The following is a 24,659-nucleotide window of genomic DNA, read 5'->3' on the forward strand; positions in this document are numbered from 1 at the left end:
GAGCATGGGAGGGTGTCTGTGTATTAATATTGTTCCATGTGGGGAAAATTTCAGGGACAGGACCAACTGGGTTTTGCTTTCCTTTGAAAGAGAAATCGCTGGAGACTTAGGGCATTTTTAAATATTTGGCTTATTTAAAATAGGGCCAAGTAATAGGTGCACTCTTACCAGATTGCAGACCTACTGCCTCACAACAGATTAGAAGTCCAATAATAATAATAATAATAATAATAATAATAATAATTTATTATTTATACCCCGCCCATCTGGCTGAGTTTTCCCCAGCCACTCTGGGCGGCTCCCAATCAGTGTTAAAAACCGTACAGCATTACATATTAAAAACTTCCCTGAACAGGGCTGCCTTAAGATGTCTTCTGAACGTCAGGTAATTCTTTATCTCTTTGACATCTGATGGGAGGGCGTTCCACAGGGCGGGCGCCGCTACCGAGAAGGCCCTCTGTCTGGTTCCCTGTAGCCTCACTTCTCGCAATGAGGGAACCGCCAGAAGGCCCTCGGCGCTGGATCTCAGAGTCCGGGCTGAACGATGGGGGTGGAGACGCTCCTTCAGGTATACAGGACCGAGGCCGTTTAGGGCTTTAAAGGTCAGCACCAACACTTTGAATCGTGCTCGGAAATGTACTGGGAGCCAATGCAGGTCTCTCAGAACCGGTGTTATGTGGTCCCGGCGGCCACTCCCAGTCACCAGTCTCGCTGCCGCATTCTGGATTAATTGCAGTTTCCGGGTCACCTTCAAAGGTAGCCCCACGTAGAGCGCGTTGCAGTAGTCCAAGCGTGAGATAACTAGAGCATGCACCACTCTGGCGAGACAGTCCGCGGGGAGGTAGGGTCTTAGCCTGCGTACCAGGTGGAGCTGGTAGACAGCTGCCCTGGACACAGAGTTAATCTGCGCCTCCATGGACAGCTGTGAGTCCAAAATGACTCCCAGGCTGCGCACCTGGTCCTTCAGGGGCACAGTTACCCCATTCAGGACCAGGGAATCCTCCACACCTGCCCGCCTCCTGTCCCCCCAAAACAGTACTTCTGTCTTGTCAGGATTCAACCTCAATCTGTTAGCCGCCATCCAACCTCCAACCGCCTCCAGGCACTCACACAGGACCTTCACCGCCTTCACTGGTTCTGATTTAAAGGAGAGGTAGAGCTGGGTGTCATCTGCATACTGATGAACACCCAGTCCAAACCCCCTGATGATCTCTCCCAGCGGCTTCATATAGATATTAAAAAGCATGGGGGAGAGGACAGAACCCTGAGGCACCCCACAAGTGAGAGCCCAGGGGTCTGAACACTCACCCCCCCCACCACTTTCTGGACACGGCCCAGGAGGAAGGAGCGGAACTACTGTATGACAGTGCCCCCAGCTCCCAGCCCCTCTAGACGGTCCAGAAGGATGTTATGGTCGATGGTGTCAAAGGCCGCTGAGAGATCCAGCAGAACTAGGAAACAGCTCTCACCTTTGTCCCTAGCCCGCCGGAGGTCATCAACCAGCGCGACCAAGGCAGTTTCAGTCCCATGGTGAGGCCTGAATCCCGATTGGAAGGGATCCAAATGGTCCGTTTCCTCCAGGCGTGCTTGGAGTTGTTCAGCAACCACCCGCTCAATCACCTTGCCCAAGAATGGCAGATTTGAGACTGGGCGATAGTTGGCCAAATTGGCCGGGTCTAAAGATGTTTTTTTAAGAAGCGGTTTAATGACCGCCTCTTTCAGCGGGTCTGGGAAGGCTCCCTCACAGAGGGAAGCATTCACCACCCCACAGAGCCCATCGCCCAGCCCTTCCCGGCTCGCTTTTATCAGCCAGGATGGGCAAGGATCAAGGAGACAGGTGGTCGGTTTCACTCGTCCAAGCAGCCTGTCCACATCCTCGGAGGTAACAGATTGGAATTGATCCCATGTAACAGGACCAGACAGAACTCTAGCACTCTCCCGCCCTGGCCCTGCTCCCACAGTGGAGTCTACCTCCTTCTGAATCTGAGCGATTTTATCTGCAAAAAACTTTGCAAAAGCATTGCAGGAGATCTTGGGGTCCCTACCAGGCCCCGGTGGTACAGGTGGTTCTGATAGATTGCGAACCACCTGAAAAAGTCTCCTGCTGCTGTTTTCTGCAGATGCAATAGAGGCAGCGAAGAAGGCCCTCTTCGCCGTCGCCATTGCCACTTGGTAGGCTCGACGTTGAGCTCTAACCCGTGTCCGGTCTGATTCAGAATGAGTTTTCCGCCACCGGCGCTCTAGCCGTCTCAACGATTGTTTCATCACCCTCAGCTCCGGGGAAAACCACGGGGCTGTCCGGGCTCCATGCAATCGGAGAGGGCGCTTCGGAGCCAGACAGTCAATAGCCCTGGTTAACTCCGCATTCCAGCGGGCCACCAAGGAATCAGCTGAAAGGCCATCAACTTGGGATAAAGCATCCCCTACCACTCTCTGGAAGCCAATTGGATCCATTAAGTGGCGGGGGCGGACCATCCGAATCGGTCCCACCTCCCTGCGAAGGGGAAGGGTTGCGGAGAAGTCCAGTTGCACCAGGAAGTGATCTGACCATGGCACTTCTTTTGTTTCGCTTTTAGTTAATGTCAGATCACCAACATCCGTAGAGGTAAACACCAAGTCTAAGGCATGTCCGTGGCTATGAGTTGGGCCAGACTTATTCAGGGACAGCCCCATGGAGGCCATGCTTTCCACGAAGTCCCGAGCAGCCCCTTGTAAGGTCGTGTCGGCATGGATGTTAAAATCCCCCAGGACAACCAAGCTAGGTGTCTCCAGGAGCATATCCGCCACCACCTGAAGCAGCTCGGGCAGGGAATCCTTGGTGCAGCGGGGAGGTCGGTACACCAGTAGGAATCCTGTACTGCCCCTATTGCCCAACTTCCAGAACATGCACTCAGAAAACTGGGTCTTCCCAATAGGACGCCTGGTGCAGACTAATGACTTCCTAAAAATCACTGCAACCCCCCCTCCCCGCCCACATGACCTGGGTTGCTGTGCGTAAGAGAAACCTGGTGGGCAAGCAGCGGCAAGGACAGGCCCATCTGCTTCATCCAACCAGGTCTCTGTCACACATGCCAGATCAAATCCTCCATCCACAATCAGGTCGTGGATGGCAGTGGTTTTATTAATCATTGACCTGGCATTGCACAGCAACACTTTCAGGTCATGTGGGTTTCCCTTGCTGTATCCTTTCGGTCAGGACCAGACCTGGAGGCAGGTGAGGTGCCTGTTCTGGACATCTGATTTGCATGTTCATTGATAAGGTTGGTGTGCATGAGATACAGGGCCTTCTTGCTAGTGGCCCCATGGTTATGGAACTCCTTTCCAAATGACTTGTGTTTGGTCCTCCCTTATATATTGGCTTTTAAGAGCACTCCTGCCTTTCCTAAAGAGTGTTAATGCCTTATGTGATTCACAGCAGTTTTCTCTTGGCAATTGTACACCTATCCAATCTACCTAATGCAACTTGTATCTTCCTTTCTATGCATGTTGTTTTGTGAAGGCGTGGCTCTGCAGAAGGCTTATAAACACATTTTATAAATAATAAATAAATATGTTAAAAGAGTGAATGTAATGGCTGCAGGGAGAGATATGGGGGGGGGGGGGAATCCCTAGTATGCTATACAGTGGTACCTCAGGTTAAGTACTTAATTCGTTCCAGAGGTCCGTACTTAACCTGAAACTGTTCTTAACCTGAAGCACCACTTTAGCTAATGGGGCCTCCTGCTGCTGCCGCGCCGCCGGAGCACGATTTCTGTTTTCATCCTGAAGCAAAGTTCTTAACCTGAAGCACTATTTCTGGGTTAGCGGAGTCTGTAACCTGAAGCGTATGCAACTTGAAGCGTACGTAACCCCGAGGCACCACTGTACTCCTTGTCGGAAAGGGCTTAAATGCTCAACTAATAATCTAGTTGATATGAGGGTATATTAGTATGTAGAAAATGTCAGTGAGCATGTAGATCACTTCACCTAAGAGATGATTTAGCATCAAATATTGATCTCTGATATTTCCTGATCTGCAGAGCTTTGCCAAAATGGCTCATATCATAGGTCTTCCAGACCTCCCCTTAGGATATTCAATTCACTGACAGTCTTCACATTCAGAGACATATACTGATATTGCATCCCTGACCCTGCTAAATGCTCCACTATAATGATGCTCCTGTTGCTTTTTCTCAGATACCACTGTTGCCCTGCAGTAATTTTCATCAACCACAGCTGGACAGGCTAGTGCAGCCATTTTGATATAGTGCAGGCCTTACTGGAAATTGCAACTATGTGTCAACATCACAAAACAATGAATTCTTGGAAAAGAAAACCCCATACCCTTCAACTGTTGTGTATGGAGATAATTGCAGCCTGGATTGATTGTGGTCTAATAGGAAAATACAGTATTTGGGCTCAATAGGAACAGAGTGAAATTATATGTTAACCACACTAGTCAGACTTAAAAAATCAAAACAAAAGACAACAACCTTTGAAACAATAACTGGAAAATAGTTAAGGGAACTATGTACCAAGTGCAAATGAACATAAGGAGAGCTCTGCTGGATAAAGCCAAAACTTAATTTAGTCCGGTATTCTGTTGTCATAGTGCCTGACGGCATGACTATGCCCTGGGTTTTATTTATTTCTATATTGGACTTACAACCTCTCCCTCCTAAAGATGGGTAATGGTAAACTAATTAATCTACCGTATCCGTCAACATTGGAAGTCAGTTTGTTATGATATACGTAAAAGAAGTGTATCTCCACAGCAACAAAATAAACCAGCTGCAGCTGAACAGAAAACACTGGATGAAAGTGTGAATTAATTTCAAAATGGATTGAGGCACGTTTGTACAGTCCTACTGTCTGCGCACCCTTGCAGACTTGATTTGATGCGAAGGTGGCGTATTTATCCAGTGTCTATCTTAAAGGTCATCTTAGAACATGGAGGTGATGAGATGATCTCTCAGGGATTCTGTATACAGCAGAATGAAGCTGTATGGATTTTTAAAAACAATTATTCAAAATCATTGTGTTCCTTGAGGGCTGGCTGCTTGGTGGAAAGCCATCCATCCTGTTTATGGCAACAAAATAAAAGGTTAATTGCATTTATTCAAATGTGCGTACAATTTTAGCAGACTTAGAAATCTGCACTTCTGTTAGGAGAATTTGTTTGCAGGGTCTGTGCTGCCACCAGAACTGTTTTACATGTTTCATTTTTTTTAATGGGAATTGTATAAATAACAAATTAAATAATCAAAATAATGAAAGTACTGCTTCACTAACCTTTAAGAATTTTAGAGAGTTTGAACAAACAAACAAAGATGATTCAGTAGACAATGGTTGTATGTGCATGCAACAATAAACTATGGTCTCCAAGAACCACGATGAGCCACAAGATTGTGGGCTCCCCTTTCCTTCTCTTCATCTCAAACAGCTGGGAGGAAGAATTCAGAAGGTTTGCTTTCAGTTTTTAGCAAACTGTGGCTTCTTATTTTGTCTGAATTAGGTAATGCGGTTTAACTATGCTAACTATGGCCATTGTTTGAAGTTGGCTGGCTTTGAAATTGGCCATAGTTAGTGTTAAACCACAATCCGAAGCTCAGACAAAGCAGGAAATCGAAAGGGAAAACTTCCAACGTTGACCTAGCAATGTGACAGGAGAGGAGGGGCATTTGAGCTGAATAAAGCAAAGCTACTTGTTTAATAGGAACACAGCTTTGCATATTTATTTATTTAATCTATTTATATGCTTCGTAATGACTGAAGTTTCTGAGCAGTGTGCATCAAAATTGAAAAGCAAACAGTGGTTAAGATTTTGGATTTTCAGAATGCTGCATGCAAATTAAATCACCTAAGTCTCTGGAATAAACTTAGCAGTCATATGATAAGAGAACAGGTCCTCTTTAGGATTAGTCAGTGGTTTAACTTCCCCCACAAAACCAGAAGCATTCCTATTGAGGATCGTGGGAAATGAGATTCCAAAAGATTTAAAGAAAGTATTCATGTACGCCACCACCGCAGCAAGAGTTGTGATTGCATAGAACTAGAAAAGGGAATGTTTACCGACCAAAAAAGATTGGTTGCCCAAATTAGTGGAGTACGCGGAGATGGACAAGTTGACTGGGCAGATAAGTGATTAAACAAAACAAAAATTTAAAAAAGATTGGAACATATTCAAACAATATTTGAAAGACTGTTATGGGGAAACTAAAATTTTGAGTGGTTTGGAATAACTTCTGTAAGAAAAAAAAATATAGTGGAAAAACAGGAAAAGTTTTTACACATGGATGTGTTAAGAGAGGCATTCAGATAAGTAAAACTTACGACCCAAGTAAGAAGGGGAGGGAAGTCAAGTATAAAAGGAGTACGAATGAATCAAGTGATTAAGCACAAATTTTTGTTTTTGTTTTCTTTATTATTATTTTGAAAGACATGTTTAGCCATAGGAGAACAGAGATGTTATAATGTGATTCTATGAATGTAAATTAAAAGAAACCAATACTGTAAAGATGATTTGCAAAAAATAAAAATAAAAATAAATTTAAAAAATCAGTGGTTTAACCAAAGGGGGCGGGGGCGGGGATGAGGGTAAAAATGAATAGCTACTTTCCCCTGTGCAGTAAAGGTTGCTAATAGGCTTCCCCAGTATCTATATAGGTCTGGTGCTGTTTCTTTTGTGCCCTGCTTGGAAAATTAGAGAGGCATCAATCTGGCTGCAGCTGCAAACAGAAAAATCTTAGAATCTGAGATGTCCCTTTGATCTTACGTTCCTAAGGATTCCAGGAATGCTAGAAATATGGTGTTAAGACAGATTTAGAGATGGCTTGTGAAAAGGGAGAGATGCTACCTGTAATTAAAGAGTATAGATTTAATAATTGAAGATTCATTACCTTAATCCCCCAGGCTTTGATTATACTACACTTTATTTACTGCTTTTTGGTTAAGTCATTGATTTCTTTAGAGATCTCAATAAATTTTAGTAGGTAAGCAGACCCGGATCTGACATTACTCATTTGGCATAACATGGGACTTTCCTCGCTGTGTTATTTTGAAGGGGGGCATATGTAGTACCCATAAAAAATATATGTATCTGTGATTTAAAATGAGATTATATTAGGGGGAATGAATACTTTCTCTCCATTTCAAACATCTCAAGTTGGTTAATTTAAGATTGTGCAGATTTCTAAGCAGGGTCAATTGATAACAGAATTGATCTTCACCGTAAATTATAACATACAGATGTTTTTTTTAAAAAAAATCTGGAAGCATTAGCAAGGAGAGGGGGAGGGGAAATCCTGATCTAAATCAATACTTTAATTTAGCTGTGACCCTGAATATAGTTATATGCCAGTTCATAATTTTCTAATGATTAGAGTTCTGTTCCTCAGCATTCTAGTAGTTTATTCCTTTCTCCCCTGAGGTTTCCCTGTATCGAGTTGTTACTTTATAGCTAGGTTACATTTGGGATCCATTCTAATTTGTTCTCAGTGCACACAGATGGAACTAAAACATCCATTCCTCACCTTGGGGGTCTCCTTCCCTTTTGCTCATGACGTGACGGTAAGGCATAGCTTTGACCTGAGTGCTATCAGTGCCATGGTCCTCCCCATGGCATTTCCCATTCTAATTCAGCTATAGGCCTCTGTGATGGGTAGCTGGTATGGTTTTTGTGGCTCCAGGTGACCAGCTACTGTACCACGGTACATGTGGATACATCTGTTAGAATTCCTGCTCCATGATTGCAGTCATGGGATTTTTGTCTTTCACATGACAGTGTATGTTTTGACTCCACAGAGTGGGAAGTGACGGAGACAGGATGTTTGTGTTACTGTGTTCCGTGAAGTGGGACTATTGTCCTTTGTTCTTTTTCTCTTTGCTGTCTGATGCTAGAGAGAGAGGGAGCCATGTTGCAGTGCTCCGTGTGTGTTTATATGTAAATAGTGTAGATTAGCCAAAATGAGTTGCTGAGGTCTGTTACACAAGGTGCGCAAACTCTGCGGATCCCTAAGCGTGCCGGTGTCGGTTGGCATCAGCCGCTGTGATGTTCGGGCTGAAGAAAGCTTATGAAGCTCCCGAACGATTGACCAGGAGGGAGAGAACATGCCAGTCGGGCATGTGTCTCTGTCAGGGTCCTACTTGAGTGTAGGCTGAACTCCTGACAACATCATCATTCCTTGTGTAATAGCGAAGACAGGAAGTCAGTGCCCATGACCATTTAGCCACTGAGCAATATGACAGCAGCATCAACATTCTCAGGGGGATCCAAAGATTTGAAGGGGGAAAAGGTTTTAAAAATCCTAAGGGGAACAGTGAGAGGACCATCATGCGTATTGTTTCCAGATACCCACAACATCCTCCCCCCTCACCGCCATCTTGGTGTGAACATACCTATGTGGCACTTTTATGTCTTTAAACAGTACTCTTACTATATCAGGGGCAAAGACTTGCCCCCCCCCCACATTGATGGGGCATGGTCATGTGACGCGTCATGTGATGCCACCTGGGGTGCACCGGGTGGGGGCAGGTTGTGTGGAGGGTGATCTCTGCTGTCAGGATGCTGTCAGCGGCTCCTGGCTGGTTGCCCAGGAAGAAGAAGAAGAAGAAGAAGAAGAAGAAGAAGAAGAAGAAGAAGAAGAAGAAGAAATTTATTATTTATACCCCGCCCATCTGGCTGGGTTTCCTCAGCAACTCTGGGCGGCTCCCAACAGAATATTAAAAACACAGTAAAACATCAAACATTAAAATTTTCCCTAAACAAAGACATATAAAGACAAGGAAAAGTTTCCTATACTTTTTTATTTCAGTCTTTACAGAGAGAGGCTATAGAACCCAGCCTCTTGGATTACGGCGTTGTCCCAAGTGTCCTCCCCGTCTTTCCTACTTCCTTGTTTGTCGTTATCATGTCCTCTACGGGTGCTGCTATGTGCCCTCTGCCCTGGAGTTCTTTGCTCTCCTACTTTTAAGGCTCACCGGGTTCTGGGAGATGGGGGGGGGGTCTGGAATACTTTCTGATGACAACAGGTCAGCCAGCTGTTCTGGCTCTCCCATGATTTCCTGACTTTTCACCTCACCTGCCTCCAAGCTGTGACCTCCCTCAACCCCCTGTTGCAAATCTATATTGTCTTCCTCTTCCTCCTCTCTGGAAGGGTCAGGATTGGACAGTCTCCACCATTCCTCCTCTGTCTCTCACATTTGTGTTTGTTCATCCCAGCCTTAGCCCGGGAGCTGCAACTGGGACAAGTGAAGCAAAGATTGCCAGTGTTTGTCTCAGCCGCTGCCTGGCTCCTGGGCTGCCAGGCAAAGTATGGGACATGTGGAGGGTGCCCGGTGGTGGAAGGGGGTGGCAGCCATATCAATATTGGGGGGGGGCAGTGCCCCCTGCCAAAAACATTGGGGGAGCTGAAACCCCCTTCACCCCATAAACCTGGCACCGCTGGACTGTATTCCAACATGTAAAGGTTTTTATGACTACAGTGGATGCTCGGGTTGCAAACGTGATCCATGCGGGATGCACGTTCGCAACCCGCAGCGGCGCACCTGCGCCTTGCGTGGGTTGCTATTCGACACTTCTGCACATGCGCAAAGTGCAATTTAGCACTTCTGCACATACGCAACTGCCAAAACCCGGAAGTAACCCGTTCCGGTACTTCCGGGTTTCGGTGGGTCCGTAACCCAAAAAAAACACAACCTGTAGTGTCTGTAACCCAAGGTTATGTTACCATAAAGCACCAATGCAGCAGTAAGCAAAGGCTATAGCAGCCCAGTCAGCTGCTTGTGGCTGGAAAGCCAGACAGGATGTTTGTGACTGTTGCCATGGGAACATAGGGGCAGTCCATTCTGTACTGAGCACCGGATGTTAGCTCAGTGTGTGTGTCATATGACCCGTACTGGAAGTACATGGGTGGAGTTTATTCTTACTGCTATGGAGTGCAGACATGTTTCTCTGTACTGATGTAAGAGACAGAAATAAAGGATGTAAATAGATTTCTGTCTGCTTCTTTCCCCTCCCTGGGAATACCAAAGGGGAGAGAGAAGGAACGGTGTGTTCTTCTCACACATCTGGGAAGAATCGCCGAGACCTCGCCTGCTTATCTGCCGGGAGTAGCAGCGGGGAGGTCGACAAGGAATATCTGCCGGTGCCTACGCTGTGGCACATTCCTCTGAACCAGGCAGAATTCCAACAGGTAAGACTGTATATGCTTGGAAATGAAACTTACCCACCTCAGGAATATTTACCAACCTACTCTGTATTTCCAATACAAATTTGTAAGTTAAGTCAGGGTCTTGTAAATGGAGGACACGTGCAAACCCACTAAATCAAATGGCAGATTCTGCTTGCTTGTATAGATTTGCTGCAGCTGCGACCATGTTTTAATGTCAGCGCAGTTGAATAAGTTCATGTCCTTATAGGAGTGACACAGATTAATTCTGCTCCCTGTGAAGAAACGGTCTCTCTTGCCTTGCTACAGCTGTGAGCTGTTCCATGCTCTTGTGAGAAATGTGAGCTTAAACCCCATCACTACTGTAGTAGTTTTAATTAATTCAACCTCCAAACGAATCATTTCCTGGTACCATTTCCCCCTCTCTGGTCTGCAGATTAATTAGTTAATGTCAAATTAATTAGTTAATGCAACTGTTGATGAAAAGCTCTCTCTCCAGCTGATGTGGGTGACCGTTGAACTCATCCTTGCAAATGCTAGGGAGGTGAGAGGTCAAATCCCTAGCATGGAGGAAATGTACCAAATCTCTGTGCCCTTGGAGGTATTGTGAATAATGTGATGTTGTTTTTCTTAAAATGTTCTCCTGCAATTCTTGGTGAAGCAACCCATAACAGCAGCCAAGCAACAGGGATGAGGCTGAAACACAACTGCCTTTCAAAATTCATGCACCTCTGAATTTTTCAATGCCAACCAAAAAATGTGTGCAGACATTAGGAGAAAATGTGCATACAGACAGTGGATGTCAATAAAAATAACACACAAAATGGATTATATTGGGTGGGGGGGACTGTAAAAAAAAAAAAGTATCTTAGGCACAACTGTTTTCAAAAATGTGTATGTTAGCCGAAATGCATAGGAGAATGAATACAGATTTTTGTGACTGGGAAGTATGTGAGACCTTGTAGAGTGGTTAGCAAGTGCTAGAAGAGTTTGTAATGGAATTTTTGGAGTCTCTCTCTCTCTCTCTCTCTGAATGCAAACTGATACAGAAATAAGTTGAATTGCAGATTGGAAAAAGTCCATCATTCTTTTCCTTGCCTGGGCAGCGGTGGAGTACAAAAGCTCCAGGCATTTGCATTTACCCACATAGTCCCAGTAAACAGATACTTTCCACCACATCCTGCTATCTCACCCTGGAAAAACCAGTTTCCATCCCACAATGGTAATGTAAGGCCTGGTCTATAGGTGCAGCAAAATGACTTGGCAAGCATCCTGAAGGGGTTAAAGTGGATAGTACCATTTAAACTGCAGGTAGAGACACCAGCTTTTAGAATTCTTTCCCATGTTAACTCCCTCCACCTACTATCTGCAAGTGAAAATTGCACGCTAAGGAGAACTGTTTTTAGTACAGCGCATTTCTTGTTGTGCTACTTCACTGTTTGCAGGGAGCTTTCATGCAGGCCAATATTTATTTATTTATTTATTTATTTATTTATTTATTTATTTATTTATAAATAAAACCCATATATAACACTCCCCCTGCAAACTGAAGTGGATCAGTCCATTCTGCTGCTTCTGATCTCTACCATACTTTGCTGCTCAGGAGCTGAAAACAAACCTCGTAACTTTGTGCTGGATCCATACAATACCATGCTCAGCCTTGTAGCAATATTAGGTTTGGGCAGGGGGGCAGCTGCCCACTAAATAATAATAATAATAATAATAATAATAATAATAATAATAATAATAATAATAAACAACTAACTGACCAGTCCCGTCGCAGATAGCTTGGTTCTGCCTCCCACTAACATAAACCCTGGCTATGTTATTGGGATTTCATTGCATTAAAACCCATCAAGACATTTTCAGGGTAACCCAGGTCAGAAGGGACTAACATAGCAACAGACGAGAGCAGTTTGTGGTGGTCTGTTGTATTTCTGTGTACTCTTCTAGTTATTTGTTTAAATATGTAGGTGGAATGATAATGGCCTCTAAGCTAGACTTGGAACTGTTTTCATAATGCACCTTAAAGTGTGTTTGGAAGAGTGGGGTGTGCAGGAAAAATATTTTCCCTACTCACACAAATAATGTATCCAATTAGCAAATTAATGCCATTAGCTGAATTCTTGAGTAGTCAAATCAGTTCTTGACTTTGGTGTAAAGATAAAATACAGTTGCCATCCACAAGCTTGTTCAGCACCTGTGTTTTATTCAGAAATGTGACTTAAACTGGATATATTATACATCTTCAAAAGTGCCTTTCACAGCGTGGTTATTGACTCCCAACTGGGAAGATGCAAAGTATATTTCACATTTTTAATGAGGCGTTTCCAATGACATTTCATTACTAGTTTCAAAAGTGATAAAACTTGGCATTGTGTTATCTGTCAAGATTCTCCTTAAATCGGTTTTCAGCAGGGGGAGGGAGAGAGAGAAGAGGGGAAGACACGTTTAGCTTTTCACAGAGGTATTCAGAAAGAGGGAAGCCAAAGCTTTTTATGTGACTGACTTAATGTGAAGTAAATGGAAATTGTTTAATACAAGCTACCAACTCTTTGGCAGCCAGGCATCAGATTTGGAATAGATAATAGCTTAACTTGACAAAAGAAGAAATGATTTCTCAGAAAACAGAGCGTGTCTACAGTGTAATTAGACACATAGCAAGTCTACAGCATAATATTCAAAAACTAATATTTCTCTGACATGCTGCATTTTTAATTTATGAAGTTCTATTTTTAAAATAATGGATGACGATGCATAAACATACAAAGGTCAGGAAAAATGGCCTCCTTGGAGGCATTTTTCTCGAAAGGGAAGAGTGATTGAATTCACAGGGTTACTTTTAATTTTAGATGGGATTCTCTCCCCACCCCTTTTTGGAGGCAAATAACATTTGAAAAGCATGAATTAGGAGGTGTTCAGCCTTCTCATCCAGAACTCCTATGCAGAGGCCTAGCCTTGGGAAATGCTACAGGATCCCACCCACTGACCATTCAGACGTTATCCCTGTTATGGGATGACCTCAGAACTGTGCTGGGAAAATTGATCAGGCATAAGAAACAGGTGCTAATATTCATTGGAAGGAAGGCAAACTTAATTTCAGATTACTGTTTCTTTCACCGCATTCCTGAGAATGTTTGCCTAAGGTTCCCATGAAAGCATCATTCTCATGCACCATTATTAGAGAAATCTCACTCTGCCAAAAATATCTGTTGTGTGAATGGGTCCTCCTGCTCCCATCAGAGCCAGCTAGCATGGCCAATGGAAAGTGCCATCCAAGAACATCAGAAGGACTGCAGTTTCCCCCCTGGTTCTACAGGACAGGGCAAGTTGTTTCCAGATCTGAATGTATCTATGGGACTTGGGAGCAGGTTCTCAGGTGGGCAGCAATCAAGGTTGGAGACTATGCAGAGTTGGGGACTAACAGAGTTCCCTAGTTAGAGTCTTCATCCCAAAATTGGTAGTCTGAACTTCTGTTTGGTTTTAAATTTTATATTCTAATGTTCTAATTCTGCATTTCAATGTTTTAATTGTGTACAAGTACAAACATCCATGGGATCTCCTTGATCAGGGGTTGGCAAACTATGGACTGCAGGCCAGATCCAGCCCAACTGCCCTCTGGATCTGGCTCACAAGCGGTTCTGCAATCGCAGCTTGGATCAGCATGATCGCCTTTTTTTTTCAGGCGCCATTTTTTTGCGATTTCCCCCCTGAACATGCTCTGAGGTTGCTCAGACTTCCACGACGCTGGCCAATCCGAAGCCTTAGCAACCCCAGGCCTCCCCTCCATTGGCCGGTTTGACGCGAGCTGGCGGCCAATGGCGACCCTTCCTGAGACTCGCTGCTCCAATCGGGGCAAGGCGCAGGGCAGGGCGCAATGTTGACGTCTAGCTCTGAGAAGGGAGGAGAAACGAAGGGGCAGGAAGAAGCGGGAACAGAGAGCCTGCGAGGAGGAGGAGGAGGAGGAGGAGGATGACTCCTCTGTGCTGCTCGGTGGTGGCATATTAGCAGCACGATCATGGACACCCCAGGGTAGGGGCCCTTCCCGGCAGGCTGGCTGCGGCCCCTCTGCACAAGCCGAGACCCAACGCCGTCAGGGCGCCCCTCCCCAGTCCAGCCCAGCCCAGTCTGCTCCATCTGAACATGGTGAATGGAGGTATCTCTGAGGGAAGGAGGGAGGGAAGGTGTGTGTGTGTGCATGCGCATGCATGCGCATGCATGCGCTCCAGCCCGCCACAAGTTCTGAGGGACAGTGAACCGCCCCCCCCGCAGAAAAAGTTTGCCAGCCCCTGTCTTTGATGACAGGTGGTTTAAAAATCATACAAGTAGAAAACTTGTATAAATAAACGGCTTCCTTAAATGTGAAGGCCCTGTATAGTTGAATGCAAACTGAATTTGAAATCTCTAAAGCCGAAAGACAGGATAATTCTTTTCAATACATCAATAAGTAAGGCTATCCAAGCATCTGAGCAGGCATAATGCACTCCATCTTAAGTTTACAGTCCCCTGCTGCTAATGCTACGCAGTTAGTAATTTTGTAGACCTCAGCTATTGTTGACAAGGTAGTCAGTCCTTTTTGCAGTCAGGTCACCCCTTTCCAGTGCCTGTAAAAGCTTGCAAGCTGATTCACTGAAAACTGTGGAGCTTACCTTATTCTGCATATGTTGAAAATGCAGATGTTTCTCTGTTGTCTGCAGTCTCTGTTGTGAATTAATGTGCCATGTCCACTTTTTGAATGCTCTCTAGTTTCTCATTTTCAGGGCCTCAGCATTTGAGGCTGACCCACTATACCTTAATAAAAATATCCATTCATTTCTATTTATTATCAGTGTGTGCCTAGAGACAGCCTGATTCAGAGGAACTTGACATCTGGCTTGGAGTGGAAAGCTCATTTGTTTTCTCTAGTTTTCAACTGTTACTGGGTTCTGCAGTCTGTATTATTAAATTACAATCATTGCACTGTGTTTTGGCATGATAAAGTGCTCGGCGAGCAGAGATACTGAATATGAAATGTATTTTCTGTGCTGAAGCTGCCATGGGCTGGTAGCTCTTTTTTAGTGACCAAACAATGGGCGCGCTGTTATTGAGCTCTCTCTGCTCATACTTTTAGGCAACATGCACCAAGGAATTAAAGACCTTTTTCATTCAGGAACCTGCTTCGACTTGGTATATACCGTATTTTTCGCTCTAAAGGACACACTTTCCCCCCTCCAAAAATGAAGGGGAAATGTGTGTGCATCCTATGGAGCGAATGCAGGCTCCTTGGCTTCAGCGATAGCAATGCAAGGCCTCCGAAGCGCAGAGGGAGCGCTCCCTCCGCGCTCTGGAGGCTTCGCGTTGCTTTTGCTGAAGCCTGGAGAGCAAAAGGGGTCAGTGCGCACCGACCCCTCTCGCTCTCCAGGCTTCAGGGATAGCCGCCTGAAGCCTTTGGAGAGCAGCGGGAACTTGCGCTGCGCTCCGAAGGCTTCAGGTTCCTTTCGCTGAAGCCAGGAGAGCAAGACTCTCCTGGCTTCAGTGGAGAGGGAGGGAAGTGGCTCCGTTTCTCCTGCCGCTTCGCTGAAGGGGCGCTGAGCAGAGAGGGGGAGATTTCCCCCCCCTTGTTCTCCCCCTCTAAAACAGGGTGCGTCCTATGGTCGGGTGTGTCCTATAGAGCGAAAAATACGGTATTTTGTTGTATAGCATCTATTGGAATCAGAGTAAAGGACCAGAAAAAGGGCATAATCAGTGTTCTGGGCACATAACTGTACTGGGATTTTGTTGCTGCATTAGTTTTTCCTACAGCCTATAGAACATGGCCACACGCTCTTTTGTTATGGTGAGTGGTCCTCAAACCCTGAAACAACCTGGATCCAGAATGCTTTAAAGGCCATCTGCCCCAAATGAGCTTGGAGGCCCTGTCTTCTGAATGGCTGAATTTGGCCATGGTAGCTTGGATATTGACATTAGGGGCAGCTCTGTTACCATAATGCTGAATGACACAGAATTATAGACATTGTTGCATAATCACGCTTCCTTAGGAACCAACTGCAACACATGGGTAACTGCACCAATGCCGTTTCATCTGCAAAACAATTGAATTAACTGGATTTTGCTCCTGTGCAGTAAGGAGAGTATGAAAGATATGAGTTCTGTGTTCAGCCTGAAGATCAAATGCTGCTGCATTTGAGAGAAGCGGACACGGAGCAATGGATCAAAACTACAAGAAGATTCCACCTAAACATTAGGAAGAACTTTCTGACAGTAAGAGCTGTTCGACAGTGGAATTTGCTGCCAAGGAGTGTGGTAGAGTCTCCTTCTTTGGAGGTCTTTAAGCAGAGGCTTGACAACCATATGCCAGGAGTGCTCTGATGGTGTTTCCTGCTTGGCAGGGGGTTGGACTCGATGGCCCTTGTGGTCTCTTCCAACTCTATGATTCTATGATTCTATGCTGCGTTTTAATCAGGTTTCTGACATTTTCAGGCATTGCCTTCACTTCTGGGCCATCCATCAGTTCTTGTAAACAGGATCTTTTAATTCCTTCTGTGTTTTTACACAGCTGTGCATCGCCAATGCGTCTTTATTACTTTTCTTATTTCTCTGTCAAAGAGGGGAAAAATGACATTTTCAAAGGGGGCTTTTTAGTAGCTTATAATTTAATAAACACTGGTGCCTGAGATGAAGATGAGTAAAGTTCTGCAGTGCATCCATTCATTGTTGCTTTCAAAGGTAATTGTTTCCCTTACTTGCTCTCCCCCCCTCCCAATCTTTCTTACTCTTAGAAATATACTCAAATTTTGCCAGGTGGCTGGGATTGCTTCCTCTCATCTGTTTCCCGCCACCCTTGCATTTCATGCTTAGTTTTGTCCATAATTTGCAAGCTTCTGCAGAGGGCATTGGCCTGTCTTGTGTTCTCTGCATAGAAGAGGACGACTCACTGGGGTTGCTTATAGAAATAATGGATCTAGTTTGGGTTCACAGAATAGTGAACAACACACACCCCAGGCCCTGTCCCTCTCTACCTCCTCCATCTGATGGAAACGAGAAAGGTGAGTCTTATGTACTCGTGAAGTGCTTCTCAGGAGCTTTAACAAAGGAAATCAACGTGGAGCCTTCTCCCTAGCTTTGGCTCTTTGCTCTATATATTAATATGAAAGATGCTTCGCAGCTGCATTGTGCCTGCTCACACCATTTGTCTTTTCTGCTGTGTGTGAAACCTTAATCTGCTACGCTGCAGAACTTTTCTTACTGTTGATTTTTATCCTTGAAATAGCACCCTTTTTTTGCAGTTCAGAAACATTATTGCATTTTTTAAGGTTATGTTTGCACCTCCTTATCTATTCCACAGTTTGAAATTTTGCCTCACTGCAGTTAGCCGGCCTTCATATTTCGAAAGTGTATAACTTGCATTACCTACCTAAATATTGCTGGATATTCAACATCCCCATCAGCCTGAAGATTTGATAAAGGGGAGCTGGTGGAAATTACCAAGGCTTCAAATTACTCACTAGAATGCCCAAGCCATAAGTTATCAGCCAGGTAGAAAGAAAGAAAGAAAGAAAGAAAGAAAGAAAGAAAGAAAATGCTTGATAATCGCACAAAGAGTGCTAGGATCTTAGGACTGGGTTTTTACTGGTTTGAACAAGCGTCCTGTCGTGGGAAAGGACAGCAGTGAGAAATTAGTGAACATCTTGGGAACTTGGAGGAATTTTCCCATCTGGATGTGGGCAAGAATGAAGTCTGGAAGCATCAGGGAACCTTTGCAGGAATAATTGAAGAAAGAGAGAGAGTAGGAACTGGTGTTCTGGGCTGGCAGCATCCAAGCTGGACACAGAGAAATGAAAGATTTCCTGAAGCAGTCCTGCAGGTTTTGAGCTTATTGACCTTAAAAAGACACATACCTTTCTGCCATTGTTTTCCTCAGTAGAACAAGTCATCAGGGAAAGACAAAGATGGTCCAGGGGAAGCCAAAGGCAGAGGGTAGGGCTTACTCCGGTAGATAGGGCTCTCCAGCAATGTATGGTTGAAGTGCATCAACAATGAACTGTTGACCAAAGTGTTACTAGCTTCTTCCTGCTGCCTTTGATAGGGAAAATTACTTCGACAAGTTCCTTGCTTTCTGGATTTCATCAGTGTTAGTTTGGTCATATGTGATATTTCTTGTTGGTTGGTCCAAAGTGATGTAAGCTTACTATCTGGCTCATAAGGAAACCTATGGAGACAGAGGGTTGTATCCAAGGGTAGTTAGAGGTGACCCCCTGAAATTTATGGACATGACTCAACTTAGGCCTGTTAATTTTAGTGGGTCTGCTCTAATTGGATACAGCCAAGAAGTAGCTGGTGTCTAGGCAACTTTGCCCACACAAAACTAAGGTGCAGTCTTCTGTTGTCCTGTTCTGTGTGGGAACCTATTCTCTGAAACCCATCCAACTCTTAAGATGTCTCAACCTCATGGGGTTTTTTGTGTGGTTGAGAGGCTTTCTATTTGGATTGGGGCCATAGAGCTGGAGGAGGGAAGTTACCCCACCCTCCCGCAGCTACTGTTTGCCCCATAGTACATACCATGTTTATTATTTTATTTTTATTCGAGAATTTCTGCTCCACCCTTCTAATGCATTCACATGCATTTGGGGCAGGCTTTTGTGGTTCAAAAAACTTCCCATAATTTTTAAACGTAAGTTTTAAAACTGTTTTGTTGTTGTTGTCTTTTAGATTGTTGTAACTAGTCCTGTGGGATTGCCCTTGAAGATGACTCACAGATTACTAACTAGGGTTACATTTAGAGCTCATATAACCCTTGTTCTGAAACTGCTGCCAGTTGGTTTCTGGGAGTAATTTAAGGTACTCACACTAGTGTTTAAAGCCCCAAATATATGAAAGCCTGCCTTCTGCCCTACAATATCTCCCAGGTGTTAGTTCCACTGTCCTCAGAATCTTGGGGGTAGGTGACCTGGGAGAGGGCATACTGTGGGGCAACCCCTAAATTGTGTAATTTCCTCCCCGCAGAACTGTGTCTGGCTTCTTCACTATACAACTTTCAGTGAATGCTGAAGATAAACAAACCATTTACCCTGGCATCTGAAACCTGAGATGTTTGTTTTAGGACCCACCCTATTCCTGATACTGTGATCTGTTTTGAATCTGCCTTGAGATTTGCTGACACAATAATAATAATAATAATAATAATAATGCAAAGAAGGTGATCCTAAGGACCTCCATATATTATAGCACCATAGCTCCCATCATTCCTGATACAGTGGAGGTCTGTTCTTAACTTGAAACTGTTCTTAACCTGAAGCACCACTTTAGCTAATGGGGCCTACTGCTGCCGCACCGACGGAGCACGATTTCTGTTCTTATCCTGAAGCAAAGTTCTTAACCTGAAGCACTATTTCTGGGTTAGCAGAGTCTGTAACCTGAAGTGTATGTAACCTGAAGCGTATGTAACCTGAGGTACCATTGTAATGGGCAGTGCTGGCTGAGGACTAAAGGGAACTGGTGTCCAACAACATCTGGTACACCACAGCTTCCCCATCGCCTGCTATAAGATCTTCAAGGTTGGGCTTTTATCAATATGAGCAATGGAGTGTTCTGCTGTTGGTCTCTGAAGACTCACGCAACCATTGATTTGCATGGGAAGGGAGTCTGACATATTCTGGACTTCTTGTATAATTCTTTACAGTGGGAAAAATAAACTGAGGGGTAGCTCCGACGATACTTTAAGGCCTCCAGGCAGCATTTTTGAATTATTTCTGTCTGTTATTATAGATGAAAGCAGTAGGGGTTATTGAGAAATATTCATTGCATATTTTTTAATAGGAAAAAGTGGGGAAGTCAGCACTAAGAAGCACCGGTAAGCCACAGCTTACCGATTTCAGCCTTTTGGAGGAAAACTCAATGAGTACAGCACTGCTGTAATAAACAAGTGTTTGACACATTCAGGGACGCCAACATAATAGGAGCCAATTTCCTGCAGAGCTGAGTAAAATTTACAAGTTGCATGCTAGTAGTGCCTCTCTGTGACTTTTTTTTTAAAAAAGAAGCTTTCTAAGGGAGGTGGAATTTACAGGCTTTAGCTTAAGAATACTTGCAAGTTTCCTCATAATGAATAGAAGGGGGGAAATAGATTCACTTACCTTTTCGTAGTGGCTTACAGAGTTCTCTCTCTCTCTCTCACACACACACATGCACACACATGCAGAGTAAAGTTTGTTAGCGTAAACCTTTTTGTTGTGAATATATAGTCCTGCCAACGGTAAGCCAGATAATATATTTTTATGTGCCTGATGACAGAAGTGTATCAGATATAATTTTTTGTGTGTGCATAAATGTGCTGACACTCAACTGAGGTTAGGACTCTTCCCCCTCATCCCCATCACTGATTTCCTGATGCTGTCAAGTGTCAGGGCAGCTGAGAGCCCACCCTGCAATGCTCACTGCAGACTTTGTGTCTGAATTCCTCCTTTCTAACAACTGCCCAGATATATCCCATTTATAAAGCAGTGGCTTTTCACCCCTTTCTCAGTCAGTGTGGTCTGTGTAGCTGCAGAGGAATGGAGAACAGGAGAGATGCAGTCTGAAATCCTAAGCATGCTAACCTGCCTTTTACCGGCCACCCAAATCTCTGCCGAGAGGTGTGAGATTCCAGAGGTCTTGGCACTTAACCAGGGTTTTTGTTCCTTTGGAATGAGGCATGGCAGAGTCTTTAAGAAATACGATTTATTCACGCATGTTGGCACCTGAGTTTATGGAGAGAGTTTGCAGTGTTCACGTTTCAAGAGCAGCTTGTCCTTCCCAGCAGCAGAGCATTGGATTCCGAGACATCCTAAGCACCATCTCGTCGCTCCTTAACAGCCTGCTCCAGCCAGCCTGCCAGGCCTCTCCTCTTCAGTCCTTGCATGATGTTCTGCCCATTTCCTCATTCTCATTCCCAGCAGAACTTGCAGGAAGCAACTCCTTCCTTTCTGCATCCAACACTCCCTCCCTGGCATCCTCTGTTTCTCAAGCTCATTGCAAAACACATCCCCTTCCCAGTGGCGTAGCAAGGTCAGGTGGTACCCGGTGCAGAAAATTTATTGTCATGTGCACCCCCCCCATTGAAATCTTGTTGGACTTCCAAGAGATCTACTCACAGTATAAAAAGACTGACTGTGATCTACCCATCCTGTGATCTACCAGGAGTTGTTGAGCTTTTTTAAGGGAAGGAGATTGACCAAAGTTGTTGAGCTTTTTTAGGGTTGCAGGGTTTAGGCCCTAAGTTGAGAGAGCTTCCGCTTCTCTCCTTCCCTCCACCCTCTGCTTGTTTGATCGCCTGCCTACTTCCTGTCCTCTCCCTGCCTGCCTGCCTCCTCCAGCTGAGCTTGATTCCTTAGAGAGGAACAAAACATGGAAGCTAGTTCCAACAGTTTCAGGCTTTGAATACCCATTTGCTGTCAAGCAAAGACAGATCAAAATGGCAAGATAATCAGACACAAAGCCAGATTGGTAGCTAGAGGTTTTTCACAGGTACCAGGAGAAGACTATCACGAGACCTACTCACCCACCGTGAGATATGAGAGCATTAGGCTTATGCTCAAACTTGCTGCAGAAGAGTATCTACACATTTCTCTTCACGATGTGAATACAGCATTTTTGTACGGAACCTTAGGTGAATCACTTTATATGCTTCCACCTGATGGCATACAGGTAAAACAGGGATTTGTCTGTTCTCTGAAGAAGTCCCTATATGGTATCAAACAAAGTGCACGATGCTGGCACTCTAAACTCACTGCTGTTTTCTCTAGGGGTTGTCAAAACGAAGCGGCGAAAAGTGGTGCAACTGCCCCCCTTTCCCCCGACGGCTTGGGGTAGGCGGGAGTTGCGGGCGGGTGGCACACCGAATATCATCCCCCTCGGTAATGACATCCAGGGGTCCACCCCCACCTTGCTCCGCCCCTGCCCCCTCCCCCGGTTGCTTACATCAAGCCACTGCTACCCTACCCCAAAAGCTACTGAGCACAGGGTCTTAGTTTTGCCGATGGCTTGCCATTATCAAACAAGCCAGGTCATTCTCATCCTTTTATTTCTTCAACGACCCGCCCCCACATGAGCCATTGCCAGGCTGGCCTCATGAGGAAGCTAGCCAGTATTATTTCCAGCCCTTGCTTCATTCATGAATTTATGAGTTTGCTCAAATTCTAACCCTTCACTGAATGTAGAGAAAATTGGGGGTGGGTCCTGCTTCCCCAGACCCATAACACTGCCTCACTGAAATGAGCATGACTTGTGAGTTATTACGGTTAAGATCTAAAACCTACAAAACTGGAGGCCTCTGTCTGTCAACTGTGAACAAGGCTCCAAAAGTGGGGGGGAGGAATCTGTTTAGGCTCAGCCCTAGAAATCATTTGCAAAAGTTTCTAGCATTGGTGGTACAAGTCACCTCTAATTATTCACTTTCTCAGCATTTGTCTCATGTTAAGTGCAGACAGCCCTAAAGACTTTTCCTGGCTAGGTAAACCAGGAAAGACAGACTGATACCTTAAGCAATTTATTTTAATTTGATTATATTTTGCTCATTACATTCCTGGTCCTAAAATCTCTTCATAAGACACAGTCCCAGGATTTAGTTCCTTTATATGCTCCCCACCGATGTATTACAGGTATTTTTTGTTTTGCAAATAATTCTGAAGATCAGTTCCTTATCTGGTTCTTATTGCAGTGATTGTATGACCCAGTAACATGATATTATTTTCCCCATTTGAAGGTTCTGTTGCCAAGTCTTCGCCACCATGAAAACACAAAACAAATTAGGCCCATTTAGTGTGACTTCTTGTTCTCCCATCCCTCACCTCCACATTAACATAATGACTATCAGCATTTTGTTGTGATATTTAAAATGCTGACACCAAGACTTCTCAACTAGATCAAACACAGATTATGCTTTCCTTAAAAAGGTCTCCGTTTTCTTGTTTCCACTGTACATTGACCAGTGAAATGAAATAATTGCAAGCACACACTTTTCTTTATTGATTTAACTCATTTGTTCCCCAACTCCCTTGACAGTTTAGGCAAGTTTATTATCACAAAAGAGAATAGGAGCAACAAAATTCTCATAATCCTTTCCTCTGATACAGGTAGCTAGGCCCACGTCTTATTCATGGGATGCTGAACTGAGATACAATGCTAAGGTTCGGAATACTGATCTTGTGTTGACTACCTACTACTACTACTACTACTACTACTAATTTATTTGTACCCCACCCATCTGGCTGGGTTTCCCCAGCCACTCTGGGCGGCTTCCAACAAAGATTACAAATACATTAAAATGTCACACATCATTAAAAACTTCCCTGAACAGGGCTGCCTTCAGATGCCTTCTAAATGTCAGGTAGTTGTTTATCTCTTTGACATCTGATGGGACATCCCCTCCTTTGAAAATCCATTCAGGATGGAATGCTTCCTTCACTGCTAGGGCTCATCTGCATCTCTGTTTTCCCCATTACTCTCCCCAGGGAAAATCTGCAGTTTAGTGCTGAATTTCAACAATATATTTATTAGGAGCGATTGGGTTTTCCATGGATTGGCATTTGTTATCACTAAAGAGTGGGTTTTCTGGGAGAAAGCAGCAGGGCAAAGACAAGACCTCTTGGGCCTGTGCCTTCTAGGAAGAACGCCTAGTTTCAGGGGTTGTTTAGACACCCATATCTGTATGTACTTAGTGTCAGGGAAAGCACTGTGGATTGGAGTCAGTTTTCAAGACACCCAAATAAGATTTACTTTGGGGCTTCCAGGTCCTTCGTTGTTTTGGTTAATGGCCAGTTGACTAACTTCAAGTAGGAAACCACTTTGGCAAACCTTTCCATCTAAATAAAATTGTAATATTGCTTTTTAATTAGTGTGCTTGACTTGGTAAGCAAAAGTCTGCTTGGGCGACGACTGTTACGAGCCATTTCCCCCCAGATTGCATATACCAGAGGTTCCTTGTCAAGCATGGCAGATCCAGGGGGACTGTCTGAAAAGAGATGCTCATGGAAATTGCAGTGGTGCCCTAGAAGTTTGCAACATCTTCAATCTAGGTATGTAGTGATTCTAAGAAACCCGCCGTTCCCATCGATAGAGGAGGGAAATGTTTTGTGTGAAGCATGAGACTCTTCATCCCAGGTTTGTGGGTTCAAGCCCCACATTGGGTGAAAGATTCCTGCATTGCAGGGGGTTGGGGGTAGATGACCTTTGCGGCCCTTTCCAACTCAATGAGTCTATGGAGAAAGGGTGCCTTATCAAACCCATTCAACATTCCAGGTGCATGCCACCCAGAGAAAAAGTGCATCTCCCCTTCAGCAGAACCACCAAACATACATTTACCAAGGAAGTCCAGAGCACCGTCTTGCAGAGATTCCAAAAGAGCTGCTCAGACCTTTAGAAGAGATCAGAGAAGACTGGAGATCAAAACAGGTTCTTCCCGATTCACTGTTATTTAGGAAACCAGTTGGTGCTTCTGGTGCAGTGTTTAGCTTTTTACCTCTTGTGACCTGCCTTCTTTGTCCAAGCTCCTGACTA

The 24,659-nt window shown here is 44.6% G+C and overlaps 1 protein-coding gene across 4 annotated transcripts in view; it reads left to right on the forward strand.

Annotated features, from left to right (window-relative positions):
• The window catches only part of FHIT (fragile histidine triad diadenosine triphosphatase), a 1,048,842-nt gene that overhangs the window by 195,102 nt on the left and 829,081 nt on the right, over nucleotides 1-24,659 (forward strand). The window contains exon 1 of one of the 4 annotated variants that reach the window (XM_083725436.1): nucleotides 24,036-24,178. The exons of the other annotated variants lie outside the window; for them this stretch is intronic. The gene's annotated coding sequence lies outside the window, so the exon portion shown is untranslated. Of the gene's footprint in view, nucleotides 1-24,035; nucleotides 24,179-24,659 lie in introns of those variants that run through there. 4 annotated transcript variants of the gene reach the window in all.

The sequence above is a fragment of the Podarcis gaigeae genome (assembly GCF_964106915.1).
Source record: "Podarcis gaigeae genome assembly, chromosome: 2".
In the NCBI taxonomy this organism is placed as follows: Eukaryota; Metazoa; Chordata; class Lepidosauria; order Squamata; family Lacertidae; genus Podarcis; species Podarcis gaigeae.